General features: G+C 33.9%; 1 pseudogene; it reads right to left on the minus strand.

The window, feature by feature from the left end:
* LOC143647702 (inorganic pyrophosphatase pseudogene) overlaps positions 1-16,288 on the minus strand; it is a 29,234-nt pseudogene extending 12,946 nt beyond the window's left edge.
* Between the last annotated feature and the right edge of the window lie 2,416 nt (positions 16,289-18,704).

The raw sequence follows: 18,704 nt of genomic DNA on the forward strand, positions 1-18,704 counted from the left end.
AATGCAAAAGAACGGAAAAATCTTTGGGCTCACTGAGTGGCATTTTATTATTTAACAATCTCTAGTGAATCATCTATAAGAGAATAATGTTCTATATACAAAAGTTTACTAGCAAATTTGTTTTATCTGTGTCATTATCTTTGGGCTTGGAAGGTTATGATCAAAATGTTCAATTAATAGAAGGACTCAAAATCTGAAGGTGCTAACCAGATTAATTTGTTCTCTCTTTTCAAGGAACAGTTTCATTAGTCTCCCTATTTTAGTTTATATCATTTATTGTCAGCTCTGTACTCCAAAAATCTGCCACAACGTGGAAAAATGCTTTAAGTAAACCCAAGCTTCAGTAAAAGCAAAAGAACTAGCATCAAGATCACATTAAAAAAAAAAAATCCTTGAAAATCCATTACAAAAATTTTCTAAAATTATGCTGTTATTTTTTATTTCAAATGTTTATGACTGCTCCAAGAATAACTGTAGATAAACAATGTAATAGTCTGTAACTACAAAAAGGAAAACAGCACTGTTCTAGTTTCGAAATGGATGATAAATAAAAGAGAAGTGATCATGTTCTGGAAAACCCCTCATAATGAATATTGAAGAAATATTTCAGACAGTTCTTGGCCGTGTTGAATACGTGTGTGTGTGTGTGTGTAAAATCTCTCAACTTAAACCTGCCACCAAAACCATACCAGAAAAAGGCAATGAGTTCTGATCTACTAGCTTACCTAACAATCCCCCATTTTTCATATTTTCTGTTTCTTTAAGAAATAAGATATTTTATGTGATAGGGAGTTGAGAGTCATCCTAGATTTTGGAAAGATGGTGAAGTGGATGTTTGTGGTAGGGACAGTTCTAGTGCAGACTGCCATGTTTCCTTGAGATACACACATTCATTCTGTGCTCAGAATCAAATCTATTGGCCTGGTGAGATAAGAACACCATCCCTTAGTAGATAAGGAGCCTGCTGGTCCATTCCCTCCCCAATTTCCCAAGCATGTATGAATATTCATTGTAGACTGATTAAATTGGGCATTTATCATGGCATCTGGTTCACACCCAGGTATATCAATATAAATCCCTGGCAGGGAGGGGTTTGGATAATTTCAATTATCACACACCTACACAAGAGAGGGCTGTTGGAATTAGAATATCTCCCTGCACGAGCTACAGATTAAGACTTGCTGGTTTTGGGAAAATGATGCCCACCAGTGAAATTTACTCTCTTCTATATGGTAGTAGAATGTTGTCACAGCCCATGTTATGTGAGTCATTGAGTCATTCTTCTGTTGGCAACCCCAACACCAGCAAACCATGAAGTGGATTGGGTTCTCTTTTTGACAACTATCCTGGCAGAAATTGCTGATTTTGCCACCTTCTTCATAGTGAGACTCCATCTGGAAGGTTTTAATAGGTTTCCTTCTTCTGACTGAAAATATATTAATCAAATATCTTCCATGGCAACTCTAAAATTAATTATTTTTAGCTTTCTATATGCACACAATGATTTTATGTTTTCCTGTACAAATACATGCTTTTAATTTTTCCAATTTTATAAGTGAATTAACAAGGAAGCAATATTGTTAACTGCCAGGCCCTGCTTTTCCTGGTGCATAAAAAATAGGTGACTTCTTTGAATAATAGTCAGAGATGAAAGGTTTTCCAACTGGTACTATATAAAAATGGCAAGTTTTTATAGGACTGTGAGCATATTGTTTCCCATTTTTTTCATATATCCATCAATTTTTATCATAATTAAAAAATACACAAAAACATTTCTGTAAATGAGATAACTTTCTAGATGGGACTCATACTACCAATATTTTAACTCATTGATTTTCTTTAATCCTTTCAGGGACATTTATTATTTCCCTTTTATCATTCTATTCCATAGAATACAGAAGGACAGGGCAATTTGATCACTGAAAAATGTACAGTACTTACCATGGATCATATTGCATGTATTCAGTAAATATTTGATGAATGAAAGAAGTATAATTTTGTTATTTCAATTACTTTACTAATTTACTAAAGTAATTTTTGAGAAAGAAACATATTTCATATTATAAGAATGATCTTTTCCTTATTTGTGTGATGCAAACACTCCCTCCTTGGGTTTAGTTTGTTTTCATCTATACTTGCATGTAGAGCACAATGAAGCACTGATTATTTCCCTACTTTATTAAAATTATTATCTGAGATGGAATGGTGTTCCATGAGAGCCCTTATAATGTTTATAAACATCCAAAAGGCTATTAAAGTTAAAAAGAGAAGAAACAAATTTAGGATTTTTTTTTTACAAATGGATGTTGCACATGTACTGAATTTTAAAACTGACTCAACATGTTTAAACTTTTTTATTGCTAAAATGTTCATAAACCTGTTAGTTACTAAATAATGAATTTGAATTTGAAGCCCACTTGCAGAATTTTCTAACAGAATGTGGAAATTTCTTCTCTATAATTTTTCAGCAAAGTGTTTATTCAACAACAGGACACTCAACTTGAACACCAGTAATGTGAATATACCTTGAAGTTCCAAGAAGGCAATATTTTCAATATGGCACTGTGACAATAAAATGCATTTAAGTTTGACATTACAGAGTTGAATTTCATTTATTTTATATCCTAGTTCAAATTGAAGTAGATTGATAGATAATCTACTTCAATTTGAACTAGGATATAAAATAAATGAATATCTATAATTAAAGATATCTATAATTAAAGAGAACAGAATACTTCCTCAATTTTATACATGCAATAAATATATACATGTGATTGTGTGTGTGTGTGTGTGTGTGCATACACTTTAATTCCCTCAGGAATGGAGATAAAATACTCAAATAGTGTATTTCTTAAGACATATAAACAACTAAAATATGGACTAACAAGTTAGCATTAAGAATAAATAAATTCAGAAATGATGAATATGCAACTATGTGATGTTATTAAGAATTACTGATTGTACATGTAGAATGGAATGATTTCTAATTGTTTTGTTAATTCTTTTTTTAATTAATAAAAAAAAGAATAAATAAATTTAAATACCAATTCCAGGTTCTCATTTTTCATAATTCAGGTTGCATATGTCTAAAGAAATAAAAGCAACTACAATACTGACCAAAAATTGTTGGCATTAAGAATTTAAAAACTCTCAATGCCCAATATCAGGAAAAAGAAAATAGTAATTGAAAATAAATACAAAATGAAATACAGAAAGAACATAAACTTTGGAGTCAAACAGATCAGAGTTGGGGTTCTGAATCTGATAGGAGCAAAGTGAGCTAACTACAAATTCTTATTGCTAAATATTCTAATTGAGTGACAGTAGTTGTGTAACACTTACAATTCTAATTTTAAATATTCTGTATGCAAATATATTGCATTCACAGATATATATAAAATTAAATCTATTGAGTATTCAGAAGATATTGGGTTATGATTATGGGCTTCTTTTATTTTTTATTTTGGAATAAAAATGGGTAATGAGACATTGGTGAACATATTTTGACCTAGAAATACCTCTTGCAACTTGTAATTTGAATAATTCACTATAATTAACAGTTTTAAGTTTCATTGGCTCGTTCTGTTCCTGATTAATGGGAAAGGGTTCAATATTGCCAAATGAGATAACTCAATTATAAAATTTGAATTAAAAGGTGCTTCATTTAATTTTAATATGCTTTCAAGTTAAGTCTGAGTTATGATTTTCACTTCTATAATTTGTTCAAGTAGGTTTTGTTAGAACACCCATCTAATTATAGTAATCAATCACAAAACTTCAATAGAAAAGTTGTTCAGTTATGTTCTGAAATGACAATTATATCAAATTAACGATTTATATATGCATTATGTATGCATCCTTTAATAATAGAAATTGGAAAGTTTTAATTTATATGTATTCTTTTTTAAGTTCGTAGAGTTCTAGTACTTTGGATTGACATTTATATCTAGCTCTACCACATAGAATGGTTAAGAATTTAGAAATAATGCATTTATTTTTATATTTTTATGAACATTTTATCCTTAGAATAGATCAGTAAAGTCAATTTTAAGAACTGTATTTCTTCCTCTATTTATTGCCACTAACTTTGAGGCAAGCTATTTTTCTTTAATATTTAGCATAGAAATTGTGACTAGTTGTGCTTTTAGTTTGTTACTTTTCTTAATCTCAATGTAATACATGGAATTCCAGTAAGGAAACATAAATGAAGCTAAACACAGATAAAAATAAATATGACTAGCGTAAGCACAACAAATTTAGTATGCATGAATTAAAAAGTGGTGACAAAGAAGGAAATATAGGGAAAAAAAGGCAAAAGAAACCCTGAATGGTAATCACGAAAAACTGTTGCAAACTTATATGACATTGAAATGGAATCTATTGCTGAGGTGAAAAGATATCAATTATTCACTACTGTTCCCAAATATGTTACTATGCCCAAGAGTATTTTCTCATATATATATATATATATATATATATACATTTTTGCTTGTTTGTTTGTTTTTCTCTTGTGACAATTGGTTGGGGGAAAAAGAAACTGCAGGATATAGGTAGAGCTAGTGAATTCATTGTCATTCTCTACGAAGAAAGCAAATCTATAAACTGAGAAAAATATGAAGCCAGAGGAAAAGAATGCAAATATTTCTCCATTATCTAAAAACAAACTTTATGGAAAGGATTTATGAAAGTACCATAAATAACAGGAGCAAAGTGCCACAAGAATGAATGACACAAATTTAGCTGAGTTACCCCTATTCAGGCTACAAAATTGGAACTAGAACTTTCTAGCTACAAGATTCAGTTCCTGGTGGACTGTTAGACCAAGACCCGCAGTTCTTCACTGACTGTTGTCCACAAGCCATCCTCAATTCTTTGCCATTTGGTCTTTCCAAAATATCAGCTTGCTTCGTCACTAAGTGTCCAAACAGAGAGAGTGAGAAAGTGACAGCATGGTAGAAAGAGTGCAACCATTGCATTTAATGCTATTAGAGACATCAGACAAAATATTAGAAACAAATTTTTTAAGGGTTTGGGGAACCTTCAAGATATCACATAATTTCTGGAACAAGATACCAAAGAGAAAGATGTCTGGAGTATTAAGGTTAATACTGAGAATCCCTTTCACTCTCAAGACATTTCCTTATTCAAAGGGAAAACTAAGTAGAGATTTTGGCAACTGAAAGGGTTGGGAAATTATATTAGAATTCAGGTACCACCTAGGAGGAAGGAACCAAAGGGGAAAGAGACCAGCCATTATGAGAACTGAAATATGGTGTAATATATTCTCAACATCTCAATCACGTTCCTAATCAAACTTCCTACTGGAAGCAATAGTAAAACATCTTGTAGGAAGGTAACATTATCAAGTGTCATACTTTATATTTACAGTTTTTACATACAATATCCAGCACTTAGGCAAAATAATAAGGAACAAAAGAAAAGCTTTGACCAGAATCCAAATAAATTAACAGAATGTAAATAGAATAGAGTATAAATAGAACCTTAAGAAATTGAGATACTCAAGCCATTTGACAAGGAGTTTTAAATAACTGATGAAAAGAATTAATTATAAAAATGAAAAGAATAAGTAGAATTTTGAAGAACTATAAAATAGGAAGAAGGGATTTAAATGGTATTGTGAGACATAAAAATATTTAACTAAAATCAAGGTTTCACCATATACAGTTCAATAAAACAAAACACAAGATGAAAAGAAAATTAGTAAACTGAAAGATATGTCAGAAGATCATATACATATTAAAATGGAGCAAAATAAATGATGGGTAAATTACAAAAGAATGCAGGAGACATTATCTTTATATGGACAGCAATAATACTTAGAACTTTCTCTTAAATAGAACAAAATAGAAACCAGAGCATATCAGATGATATTTTAGTGATGAAAGATAATTGCTGACTTAAAATTTCATACAGAATTTTAATATACAAATTTCTTCCAAAATGAAGCAGAAATAAAGACATTTAAAGAGGATAAAAATGGATAGGAAGAGGTATAAATAAAGGTAGGAAAGAGTGAAATAAAAATTATTAGTTTGAGTTTCTTGAGTAATTGAAGATAGTCCAATTATTAAGCCAACTTCCATCATAGTTTGCAAATATTTAGTCCTATACATCACTAGTGGCATGTAGTAATATAAAGGGCACAGACTTTTAAATGCAATTTTATTGATATGTAGTCACATACCATATAATCATTTGAAGTGCACAATCAGTGGTTCATAGAATCATATAGTTGTTCATCCATCAACACCATCAATTTTTGAAAATATTCATTACTCTAAAAAATAAAAGTTAGAATAAAAATAAAAAGAACATGCAAAATATCCCATAACCTTTATTCCCTCCTACTATTTAATTTTATATTTTGTCTTTATTTTCTTACTCATCTATCCATACATTGGAAAAAATGAGTGCCAGGCACAAGTTTTTCACGATCACACAGTCACACCAGAAAAGTATATACCTACACAATCAGCTTCAACAAACAAGGTTACTGGATTACAGTTCAACAGTTTCAAATATTTCCTTCTAGCTATTCTAGTACACTAAAAAGAAAATGTTATTTTGTTTCATTTCTCTTCCCCTTTTCTGGTCAATAAGGCTTTCTCAATTCCATTATGCCAAGGCCAGGCTCATCCCCCGGAGTCATGTCCCATCTTGCCAGGGAGATTTACACCCCTGGGAGTCATGTCCCATATAAGGGAAAGGGCAGTGAGTTTACCTACAGAGTTTGCTTATAGAGAAAAGCCACATCTCAGCAACAAAAGAAGTTTTCTGTGGGTGATTCTAAGCCCTAATTAAAAGTAGACTTAGCTTCTCCATTGCAGGAATGTTTCATAAGGGCAAGCCCCAAGATCAAGGGCTTGGCTTATTAAATTGGTAGTCCTCAATGCTTGTGAGAATATCAGAAATCCCCAGATGGGGAAGTTTAATATTTCTACATTTTCCCCATTCCCACTAGGGGACTTTGCTAATACTTTTTTTATTTTTGCCAAAATTACTCTGGTATGTACTGGGACCTCCAATAACCTATAAAAACCAAGCAGAATTCACTTCCTATTCAAGATTTCATGCATTTATGGTGTTCAAATGCAGTGACCATACAGGTTAAATTAGATGGTGTGCTACAGAAAATATTAATTTTTCACCAAATAAACATCTCTTCCCTTGGTCTCAAACAGATGATGGATGAACATAGCCTTTTTTTTTTAGGTTAGGCATATGCATGCTCCAGGATCGAACCTAGGTCTCCTGCATTACAGACAAGAATGCTACCACTGACTTATCCTTGTACCACCTGAATATAGCCTTTTAGTAGGGAAGAATCTGAGTTTGAATCCTGATTCATAGTGAGATCTGGGTAATATTTTTTTAAGTCCATCTGAAATTCAGCTTTCTCATATGAAAAGTGGAGATAATAATACCAATCTAAATGAACACCAGTGTCACAGTTTTTTTTTTTTTAACTCAACATGAAATAAAGTAATACAAATGGAAAACCAAAGTATAGAAGTATGGTTCTAGAATAATCTGCTAATTATTTCAAAGCCAATTCTCCATGTGCCAATTCTTCTATTTTCTACCTGTTTGATCCTGGGAAATTTACCTAACAGTTTTTAGCCTCAGTTTCCACATGTGTAAAATATTGATAAGTGCATATGTAGTGCATATAACATAGAAGACTTGTGGGATTTGTGTGATATAATTAATGCATTAGAATGCTGCAGATATTTCCTGGTATGCTCTCAACAATGCTTAGATTTCATTTATCCCTAACATTCTTCTCAATGCTAGAAAAACTATAAATTGTGATACTGTATCATTCCAGAATGAACAAGAATTTAATAGAGGCATGATTCTTTTTTTTACTTTCTAAAGTATTAGTCCTCCCTATGAGGGTTTTTTTTTTTTTTTTTTTTTTTGACCCTTAGAGGTGAGTACTGGTTTGAAAGTGTTGTGTACCACCAGAAAAACCATGTCCTTTAATCCTGATTCAATATTGTAGGATGGAAAACTTTGATTAGATTTTTTTTCCATGGAAATTGACCCACTCAATTATGGATTTGAGCTTTTGATTAGATTACTCTATGAAAATGTAACACACCCAATTGTGAGTGTGGCCTTTTGATTAGATGGAGAAGTGACTCCACCCATGCAAGATGAGTCTTGGTTAGTTTACTGGAGTCACTTAAAAGAGGGCATTTTGGAGGAAGTTCAGAAGCTTGGAGAACAGATGCTTCAGAACTGACTCAGATGTGGATATATGGAGATGCTTGGAGGGCTGACAGAGAGAACAGATGCCTAAACACAGAAGATCGCAGATGCATGACTTAGCAGACATCACCGTAAGCCTTCCCATGCAATACTAAGCAAGTCAGAACCCAGAGTTGTGTCCTGGAGGAGCCAAGTGAAGGTGTACAGACAGTTTGAGAGAAAACCACTGTCATCAGAAGTTAGAAGCAATGGAACTAGGAACCAGGATCAGCAGATGCCAGCCACGTACCTTCCCATGTGATAGATATCTGCCTTTCTTGAGTCAAGATATCTTTCCTTGGGTTTCTTAGTTTGGAAATTTTTATGACCTTAGAACTGTGAACTTTTAATTTAATACATTCCCTTTTTAACCATTCCATCTCTGGTATGTTGCATTCCAGCAGCATTACCAAGCCAAAACAGAATGTAAATAGGTTGGAAGTTATGGGTAAGGCAGACGAATCAATGAGAAAAGGGTGAGGTTGAAATTCAAGGAAAGGTAAAGATAGTCTATGTGGTTCTAATAGTAAAAAATAAGGCCGAGAGAAGTGTCGCCCATTGATATTAGTTGCCCAATCACTCTTCCAAGATAATCACTACCCACTTCTGTTTCCTACAGATCTAACCCAGTAGCAACTTGGAAGGAGAACACCTTCCTCCAGATGACCAGGCCATCATGGTGACAGGAGCTTGTCTGAGAGCTGTATTTGCCATCTGATTCCTCACTCTCTCTCTGTCTTCTTTCCCGAGTTCAGATTGACACATGAGGAACTGAACTTCCCTAGCCTCACATTTGCTCTGGCACTAGGAAGTTCCTGAGACAAAGATAATGGTACAGCCATTGGCTGTGTTTTCTTCTTCTGAAACAACTCTCAATATCATGAATCTGGCCAACAGCTCAGTTATCTTCCCTGTTTGTTCACCATTGAACTTATGATGTGTAATCTGTCAGCCACCTTGGTGGGTATTACTGAGTTCACGTCATAATTCAGTCTTAGAAAAAACATTAGACTCTCTAGCCAAAGTAGTGTCTGATGATCACATTACCATAATATTCCTCCTAGCCTAATGTGCTGGTTTGAAGCTGTTATTTGCCCCATAAAAGGTCATGCTCTCTTAATCCATCCCTGTCAGGGCAGATCTATTGTTGGATGGGAACTTTTGATTTGTTTGTTTCCATAGTGATGTGACCATTTCTGTTATATTGCATTCCAGCAGCTTTATCGAATCAAAGCAGATTTCAGTCCCAGAGAATTTGGGTGCTGTGATGTGCAAATACCAAATATCAAATACCAAATATGAAATCATCTTGCTGTGGTTGTTATGAGAGAATAAAAGACAGAAACACTGGGAAAGAAAATGCCTGGGAGAAACAGGCAAAGATGCTGAGAGAGAGAGAAAATGTCACTGAAACAGAAACCATGGGAAAAGTACCAGCAGTTGTCATATGCCTGCCCATGTAACAGAGGAACCCTGGATGCCTGCTGCCTTTCATCAGAGAAAGTATCTTTCTCTTGGACAAATGCTGTAACTTAGATGTTATCATAGAACTGTAAATTGTCACCTAATAAAACCCCATTGAAAAAGCCAACCCATTTCTGGTATATCACATTCTGGCAGCTTTAGCAATCTGAAACCCTAAAAGAGGCATATATAATATTGCTAATATATTAATGCAATGTTGTAATAAATTATGCCTTGTATTATGCCACATGTGCTGCCATACATGGGTTAATACCTCAGGGGAGGTAGAGCAAGATATACCTAAAGCCCAATGGTAAGCCCATTGGTTACAAATTATACAAACAGATTCTATTTGGGACCTCTTCAGCTGTCTCCTAAGGAGTATGAAACCAACCAGTATTTTAGACAGGCCTGGCCGGCTTGGAGAAATGGTATGTATGCATAAATGTAACCTTTTCAATATGCTGCAGTTGCTGGTGTTCCAAAACCTTTACTATCAACATTACTTAAAGCAATAGATAAGCATGCCTAACCCATCTCCACCTTCATGCCTGAGATAGAGGTGGGCATAGGTTGTGGAAGATAATACAGAGAAGGAGGCTGGACTTCTTTGAAAGGCTGAAGGGTAAAGTGTTAGGGAAACCAAGTCAAGAGTACACACTGGGAAGCCTTTCACTACATCAATCTCCTTTTCTATTGTGTGCCATTCCATAAGTAGGGGGAAATGTTAAGTTCAATGAAAAGGCCTGACCAGACCAACAACACAGAAACTGGGAACAAGCAGCCCCAAATGCTTATTAAAACAGGGATTCTCAGTGGCAGGATCCCCTGCTCCCACAGTAGGTAAAAAAAAAAAAGAACACTCAAATAAGATAAACTGGTCTCTCTTTTATGGCAACAAGAGGAGTGTGTGGAGTTGTCATCTATTGACCACAATCAAGAGGAGTTTTTGCCACCCAAGGAGATTGGCCATGCTGGGACATCTTGCCCTATTCATCTGGACCCTTTGTGGTAATTAAGTGACACATTAAGACCCTTAATTTTCCCTATTAAGACCCTTTATTCTGTGCAAATCATAAAGAGATCATTTGCTGAAAGTTTCTGTTGAGCCTGAACCTGTGTTCCCATGAGGCATCATTGTAGCAACTCATTTTACAATAACTATTTTTTGTTTTGAAATCCAAGACACAAATCATTAATGTAGGTAATTGTTAATCTGGAAATTATACCTATTTTATTAAACTAAACTTGATAAAATATTAGAAACTTCTGGTTAGTTGTGTCATTTGTCTCCGAAGGAAAAGAAATCTGTATTTTTATAAATATTGTAACAATTGCTATGATTCTCCTATAACTCACCTTAACATTTCTTTCTTTCTTTTCTTTTTTTTTTTTGAACAGTTTGGTAATTTACTACTCTCTGAAGATCTAAATTGATTCTGATCATTTTGATAGTAAATTCTTGGTGAAAATAATTTCAAAGAAATTATTCTTCAATATTAGAGAAATGTTAATGCATTTTTATTGACATATATACACACATCATAAAAACTATGTGAAGTATATTATCACTGGCTCACAATATCATTACATAACTGTGCATACATCCCATGATCAAATTTAGAACATTTTCTCTACTCCAGAGAAGTAGTAAAAAGAAAACCCAAATCCTCCCATATACCTTTTGCACATATACCCCCCACCCCCATTATTTTCTTATAGAATTAAGCTGGTACATTTACTACTGCTGATAAAAGAGTAACAAAATATTAGTGGTAGCTATAGTCCATGGTTTGCAATAGGCATATTTTTTTCCCATATACCTCTCTATTACTACCTCCTTGTGATAGTGTCATACCTTTGGTCTAGATCATGAGAGAACTTTTTTATATTTGTACGGTTAATCACAGGCGTTCTCCACAAGGCTCACTGTATTATACATTCCCATGTTTTAACCTCCAACTTTCCTTCTGGTAGCACACATGACTTTAAACTTCCCGTTTTCACAATAATGTGCTACCTTAACCTCTGTTCATTTCCAAACATTTAAGTTCAACTTAGTTAAGCATTCTGTACATATTAAGCAACTGCTTTCAATTCTTGACTCTTAGTTTGTATCCTAGTAACTTATTTTCTTCATTTTATGTCTGAGTTTACGTATCACAATTAGTTCATATCAGTGAATCATACAAGATTTGTCCTTCTGTGTTTGATTTATTTAACTTAACATAATGTCCTCAAGGTTCACCCATGTTGTCACACACTTCAGGACTTCATTCCTTGTTACTGTTAAATAATATTTCACCATATGTATATACTACATTTTGTGTATCCACTCATCTTTTGATGAACGTTTGGATTGTTTCCATCTTTTGACAATTGTGAATAATGTTACTTTGAATATCAGTGTGCAAATGTCTATACCTGTCCCTGCTTTCAGATCTTCTGGGTATGTCACTAGTAGGGGGTATTATTGGGTCATAAGGCAACTATATTTATCTTTCAAAGGAAATGCCAAACCATTCTCACAACTGCTGTACTATTTTACATCCCTACCAGCAATGAATGAAAAGTGCTCCAATTTATATATGTCCTCTCCAAACTCATAGTTTCTTGTTTGTTTAATAGAGGACATTCTAGTAGGTGTGAGATAGTATTCCATTGTGGATTTCATTTGTATTTCCCTAAAAGCTGGTGAAGCTGGGCATCTTTTCATGTGCTGTTCAGCCAGCTGAATTTACTCTTAGGAAAAATGTCTATTCATGTATTTTTGCTCATTTTTAAAATTGTTTGTCTGCCTTTTCATTGTTGGGATGTAGTATTTCTTTGTATATTCTGGATATCAAACTCTCATCAGATATGTGGCTTCCAAATATTTTCTCCCACTGAGTTGATTGCAGTTTCACCCTTTCAACAAAGTCCTTTGAAGCACTGAAGTTTTCAATTTTGAGGAGTTCTCATTTATCTATTTTTAATTTCATTGCCTGTGCTTTGGGTGTAAAGTCTACGAAAATACTAGCTATCACTAGATCTTGAAGATATTCCCCTATAATTTTGGGTGGGTGTTGTATGTTACAGGTTCTTATACTTTGCTCTTTTATCCATTTTTAGTTATTTTTTTTTTTTATCAGAGTATGAGATAGGGTCTTTTCTTAATCTTTTGGCTATGGATATCCAGTTTTCCCAAGACCATATATTGAAGACTATTCTGCCCCAGTTGAATGGATTTCAGAGTTTTATCAAAAATAAATTGAGGGTTCATGGGTGTTCAGTGGTAGAATGCTCAACTTTGATGGGAGAGACTGGGTTCAATTCCCAAGCCATGCACCACCACCCCCAAAATTCAATTGACCATTGATCTGAGGATCTGTTTCTGGATTCTCAATTTGATTCCATTGATCAATGTGCCTATTTTTATGCCAGTACCATGATGGTTGGACCACTTTGGCTTTATAATATGCTTTAAAATCAAGAAGCATGATATCTCCCACTTCATTCTTCTTTTTAAAGATGTTTTTGGCTATTTGGGTCCCTTAACACTTCCAAGCATAATTGAGAATCAGCTTGTCCATCTCAGCAAAGTCATCGTTTGGAATTTTGATTGAAATTGCAATGAATCTCTGCATCAATTTGGGTAGAATTGATGAAATTTAGCCATCACTTCCATAAACTCAGAATGTTTTCCAATTTATTCAGGCCTTTGATTTATTTTAGCAATATTTTGTGGTTTTCCACGTACAAGTCCTTTACATCTATGGTTAGATTTATTCCTAGATATTTGGTGCATTTAGGTGCTACTGTAAATGCAACTTTTCTTGATACCTCATTACTAGTGTATAGAAACATCATTGATTTTTGCCTATTGATTTTGTATCATGCCACCTTGCTAAACTTGCCTATTAGCGGTAGTAGCTTTGCTCTCATTTTTTTTTTCTGAATTTCCTAAATATAGGATCAAATCATCTGTAAATAGTGACTGTTTACTTCTTCCTTTCCCATATTATGACAGTAGTATTCAACTTTCTACAAATTGTAGAAACTGCTACAAATTGACAGTTGGTATTCTTGTCTTGTTCCTGATCTTGGAAAGTTTTCAATCTCTCACCATTGAATAAGACATTAACTGTGGGTTTTTCGTATATGCCCTTTATCATGTTGAGAATGTTTCCTTAGATTCCTACATTTTGAAGTCTTTTATCATGAAGTGATGCTGAATTTTGTCAAATGCCTTTTCTGCATCAGTCAAAATCATCATGTTCTTTTTCCTTTTTAATTTGTAAAATTGATGTATTAATTTAATTAATTTTCTTGTGTTGAACTAACCTTGCATATCTCTAATGAAACCCACTCATTTGTGGTGTATGATGCTTTTAATATGCTGTTGGATTCTATTTGCAAAAATTTTATTGAGGATTTTCCATCTATGTTCATTAGAGAGGTTGGTCTGAAGATTTTTTCTTGTAATATATTTATCCAGCTTTTATATTAGGATAATGTTGCTTTCATAGAATGAGTTAGGTAGTGTTTCCTCTTTTTCAATTTTTTGGAAGAGTTTGAGCAGGAACGTATTAATTCTGGAAATCCTTGGTAAAATTCACCAGTGAAGCCATCCAGTCTTGAATTTTTCTTTGTTGTTAGTTTTTTGATGACTGATTCAATCTCTTTACTTGTGATTGCTTTTCTGATGTTTTCTATTTCTTCTCAGATCAGTGTAGGTTGTTCATGTTTCTAGAAAAGTGTCCATTTCATCTAGGTTGTCTAGTTTGTTGACATTCATTGTAAACACTTGTATTCTTTTTATTTCTTCAGGGTCTGTGATAAAGCCCCTATTACTGATTGTTTTTATTTGCAGTTACTTTCTTTCTATCTTTATCAGTCTAGCTAAGGGTGTTCTAGTTTGCTAGCTGCTGGAATGCAACACACCAGAGATGGATTGGCTTTTAATAAAAGGGGATTTATTTTGTTGGTTCTTCAGAGGAAAAGCAGCTAACTTTCCACTGAGGTTCTTTCTTATGTGGAAGGCACAGGATGGTCTCTGCTGGTCTTCTCTCCAGGCCCCTGTGTTCCAACAACTTTCCCTGGGGTGACTTCTTTCTGCATCTCCAAAGGCCTGGGCTGAGCTGCGAGTACTGAGATGAGGAATGCCAAGCTGCTTAGGCTGGGCTACATTGCTCTCTCTCATTTAAGTACCAGCCAATTAAGTCAAATGTCACTCATTGCAGCAGACCCGCCTCCTAGCCAGCTGCAGATGTAATTAGCAACAGATGAGGTTCACGTACTATTGGCTTATGTTCGCAGTAACAAAACTAGGTATGCTCACCTGGCCAAGTTGACAACTGAATGTAACTAACACAAAGGGTTTGTCAATTTTATAAAACGTCTATTTTTTAACTTTTCATTTTATTAATTTCTGGTCTGATGTTGTTTTTTCCTTCCTTCTGCTTGCTTTGGGATTAGTTTGATCTTCTTTCTCCTGTTTCTACACTTATTCAGTTAAGTCGTTGGCTATAGCTCTTTCTTCCTTTTTAATGTATTTATGGCTATAAAGTTCCATCTCAGCACTGCCTTCACTATGCCCCCTAAGTTTTAATACATTGTTGTGCTAGTCTGAAATTGTTATGTACTCTAGAAAAGCCATGTTCTCTCAATCGTGATCCAATCTTGTGGATCAGATCCACTGCTTAGGGTGGAATCTTTGATTAGATTGCTTCCATGGAGATTGACCCACTCAATTGCAGACATGACCTTTTGATTATATTATTTTCGTAGAAATGTGACACATCCAATCGTGGGTGTGACTTTTTCATTTGAAGGTGGTGTGCACTTGCCCATTCAAGGTGTGTCTTGAAGTGGTTTACTGGTATCCTTTAAAAAGGGAGAGATTTTGTAAAAGCACAGTTGCTTCAAAGCTACAACATATTCAGATGCAGACACAGACATTTGGAGATTCTTGGACTGCCAACAGAGAGAGCAGAGGCCTAGACATGGATGTTTGGATGCCCAGCAGACATTGCCATTTAACTTTCTATCTATTGGAGAGAGTGTTGTGTTGAAGTCTCCCACTATGGTAGAGTGTCCCCCATTACTCCCTTCAGTTTTGCCATTTTTTTGCCTTACATATTCTGCATTTCTTCTTGGTGAATTTCTTCTTTAATTAATAGATAGTGTCCTTCTTTATCTAACATTTTTATGTTTAAATTCTATTTTTTCAAATATTACTATAGCTTCCTTAAAGTTTTATTTGGCTACTACTTGTGTGGAATATATTTTTCCATCCTTTTACTTTCAACCTATTTGTATTTTTGCTTCTAAAGTGAGACCCTTGTAAGTAGCATATAGATTAATCATATTTTTTAATCCGTTCTGCAAATTTGTGTTTTTTTATTGTGGAATTTAATCAATTAGCATTCAATGGGCATGAGGACCTATGCCTGGGATTACAGTATCTCTCCACATATTCTCAGACTCTTCATCCCTTCTAACCTGGGCCTTGAGATGTTTTCTGATGTCCCATGGGTTCCCAAACAGTTGCTTTGGATATTTTCCGCATGACTACTTACTGCTTTGGGAAGCTTTTGCCATTCCCTCCCTATTTCCATTTTGGAAATACCTCAATGTTGTCTTTTTATATTCTACCTTCTGTAGTGGATTAAGTCCTACCATGCATCCCTTTGAGGAACCCATGTGTTTAGATAAAGGTGGGTATCTGTCTCACTTCTGTGAAAGATTTTACAATCTTGTCCCTAGTGGGAATTAGGAGGGATCTCAGACGCCATCTCTGGGCACTTCCCAAGCTGCATGGGGCTGAGTGAGAAGGAGGGGAGAGGACAACCTAGTCCAGGACACATGCATCCTACTTAATATTTTCCTCTTTCTTTGATTCAGCATTTGTAGGATCCTTCTCCAATCTTTACCTTTCTCCAGAGTTCTGAATGAGTGAGAATTGCCATCTTTTATTATTTTGCTGAATATCTGGTGAGAGGTTTTCAGTAGCTATCTTACATCACCATGTTGATGACATCACTCCAAACAAAAGCATTTTTAATCAAAGACCTTGAAGTAGAGGAAAAATTGATGAATTGAATAAATTTAGTATCCCATTCAGTTCAACAAAGTATTACTTAAAATGAATACCTAAATAAAAAGGCTTAAATGGCCATCACAGATGATGGCTACTTTCTTTATATTTTTATTTTTTATTTCATATTTTATTTTTGCTTAGAATTGTACTTAAAAGATATATTTTGTGGACAATAGTTTATTTTCCTTTCCAAATTTTATTATATAAATTTTTGTTTTGATTTCTGTGAATCAGAATTTATATTTTCTCAAAAGTTTTTCATTCCATTTCTTTTCAGTCAAAGAAAATAAACTAACAAAAAGAACTCAAATACTTTTATGCTGCTGAGAAAAGTAAAAACACCTTTGAAATTCCAAGGCAGATGTGGCACTATCATCCAAGCTTTGGTATTGTTAAGAGCTGACTTGTGACTCAGAGTTAAGCCTTGATGTTCTACTATTAAATATAAACAATTTTACATCAACACCACACAGCGCCACTCTGTGGCTAGCATGAATCAAGATATAAACAAGACCACTCCATAATCATGTCTAAAAAGAGAAGCATGAATATTTTCCAAACTACAGAAAAAAATGAATTTCTGGTGCATACTGCAACATGCATGAAACTGGAAGATATCATGTTGAATTAAGTAAGCTAAATGCAAAAAGACAAATACAGTTTTATCTCACATGCATTAAATACATAGAAGAAACATTTTTTCTTAGTGACAGATGGTTGATTATGGGTTACCAGGGGCTGTGATGGGGAGAGAAAGAGGGAGCTATTCCTTATTGAGTATAGACTTTCTGTGTGAAATGATGAAAAAATTGGGTAATCAATATTTGTGTCATTAGCACAATACTAGGAGTGTAAATAATACTACTGAATAGTACAGCTGATAGGGGTTAAACAGGAAATTTTGAATTGCCTATATGTTCTTACAGTAAATGATTAAAAATCCAGATAAATTAACTCTAATTTCTCTGCAGTTTCTTAGAAGACCAATGAGATTTTTCTTTCTACAGCAACACAACAAGTATAATTCATTTTCTGGTTACATGTATAATGAACGTGGACCTAAATATATTTTTATCTTCATAAGAAATATTCACCAGTGATTAGAAATTTGTTAAAATAATAATGTGTAAAATGGTTCAATATCATAAAAGCATAACGCTTCAATGAAACACTCATATAAGTGAAATAAAAGTCTGAAAGATAAATCAAAACAAACTTGGAAGAAAAAGCATTATATAACTGAAAAAAACAGGCAAAAACATCTTGATTAAATCAAAACAGACACAGTTCCTCCCAAGCAGTCAAGATATTTCACTTCAATGCAGGCATCATAAACTTATTGTTAAAAAGTATGAAATATAGACCAAATCAATCTAATAAAAACTATTAATACAAGAATATAATCAGAATGCAATGCCTTACATCAGAAGAAATACATGAATGCTAGTGAAGAAGTTGCAACAAAATTCTAATAAACCAAGAAATGTGCATCACTATTGAAGATTTTCACTTCTATATTATTGCAGAATGAATTAATATTTAAATAATTTGCCTCCACTAAATCTTAATCACTGATTAGGTATTGCATATTTTTGAAGTTCTGCTTAAAATTTCAGATTTTGACTGCTATGAAGTATAGGCCTGTTTATACTGCATGCATAAACAAAGTTGAGATACATTATAAAATAATTATGTTACAAAATCTTTGTAAAATGAAAGAGATTAGACGTAGGTAAAGAAGGAGGCAAAGTTTATTTTCTGTAGCACCAAACGCATCATACAACTCATGAGTATTTTAAAATTACAAAATTAAGTCTGTAATTATGCCATTTACTTCTATTCAACAATTCATGCTATCTACTGATGGGAAAGAAGTTATGTTCAA

Source organism: Tamandua tetradactyla, chromosome 10 (assembly GCF_023851605.1).
Source record: "Tamandua tetradactyla isolate mTamTet1 chromosome 10, mTamTet1.pri, whole genome shotgun sequence".
Lineage (NCBI taxonomy): Eukaryota > Metazoa > Chordata > Mammalia > Pilosa > Myrmecophagidae > Tamandua > Tamandua tetradactyla.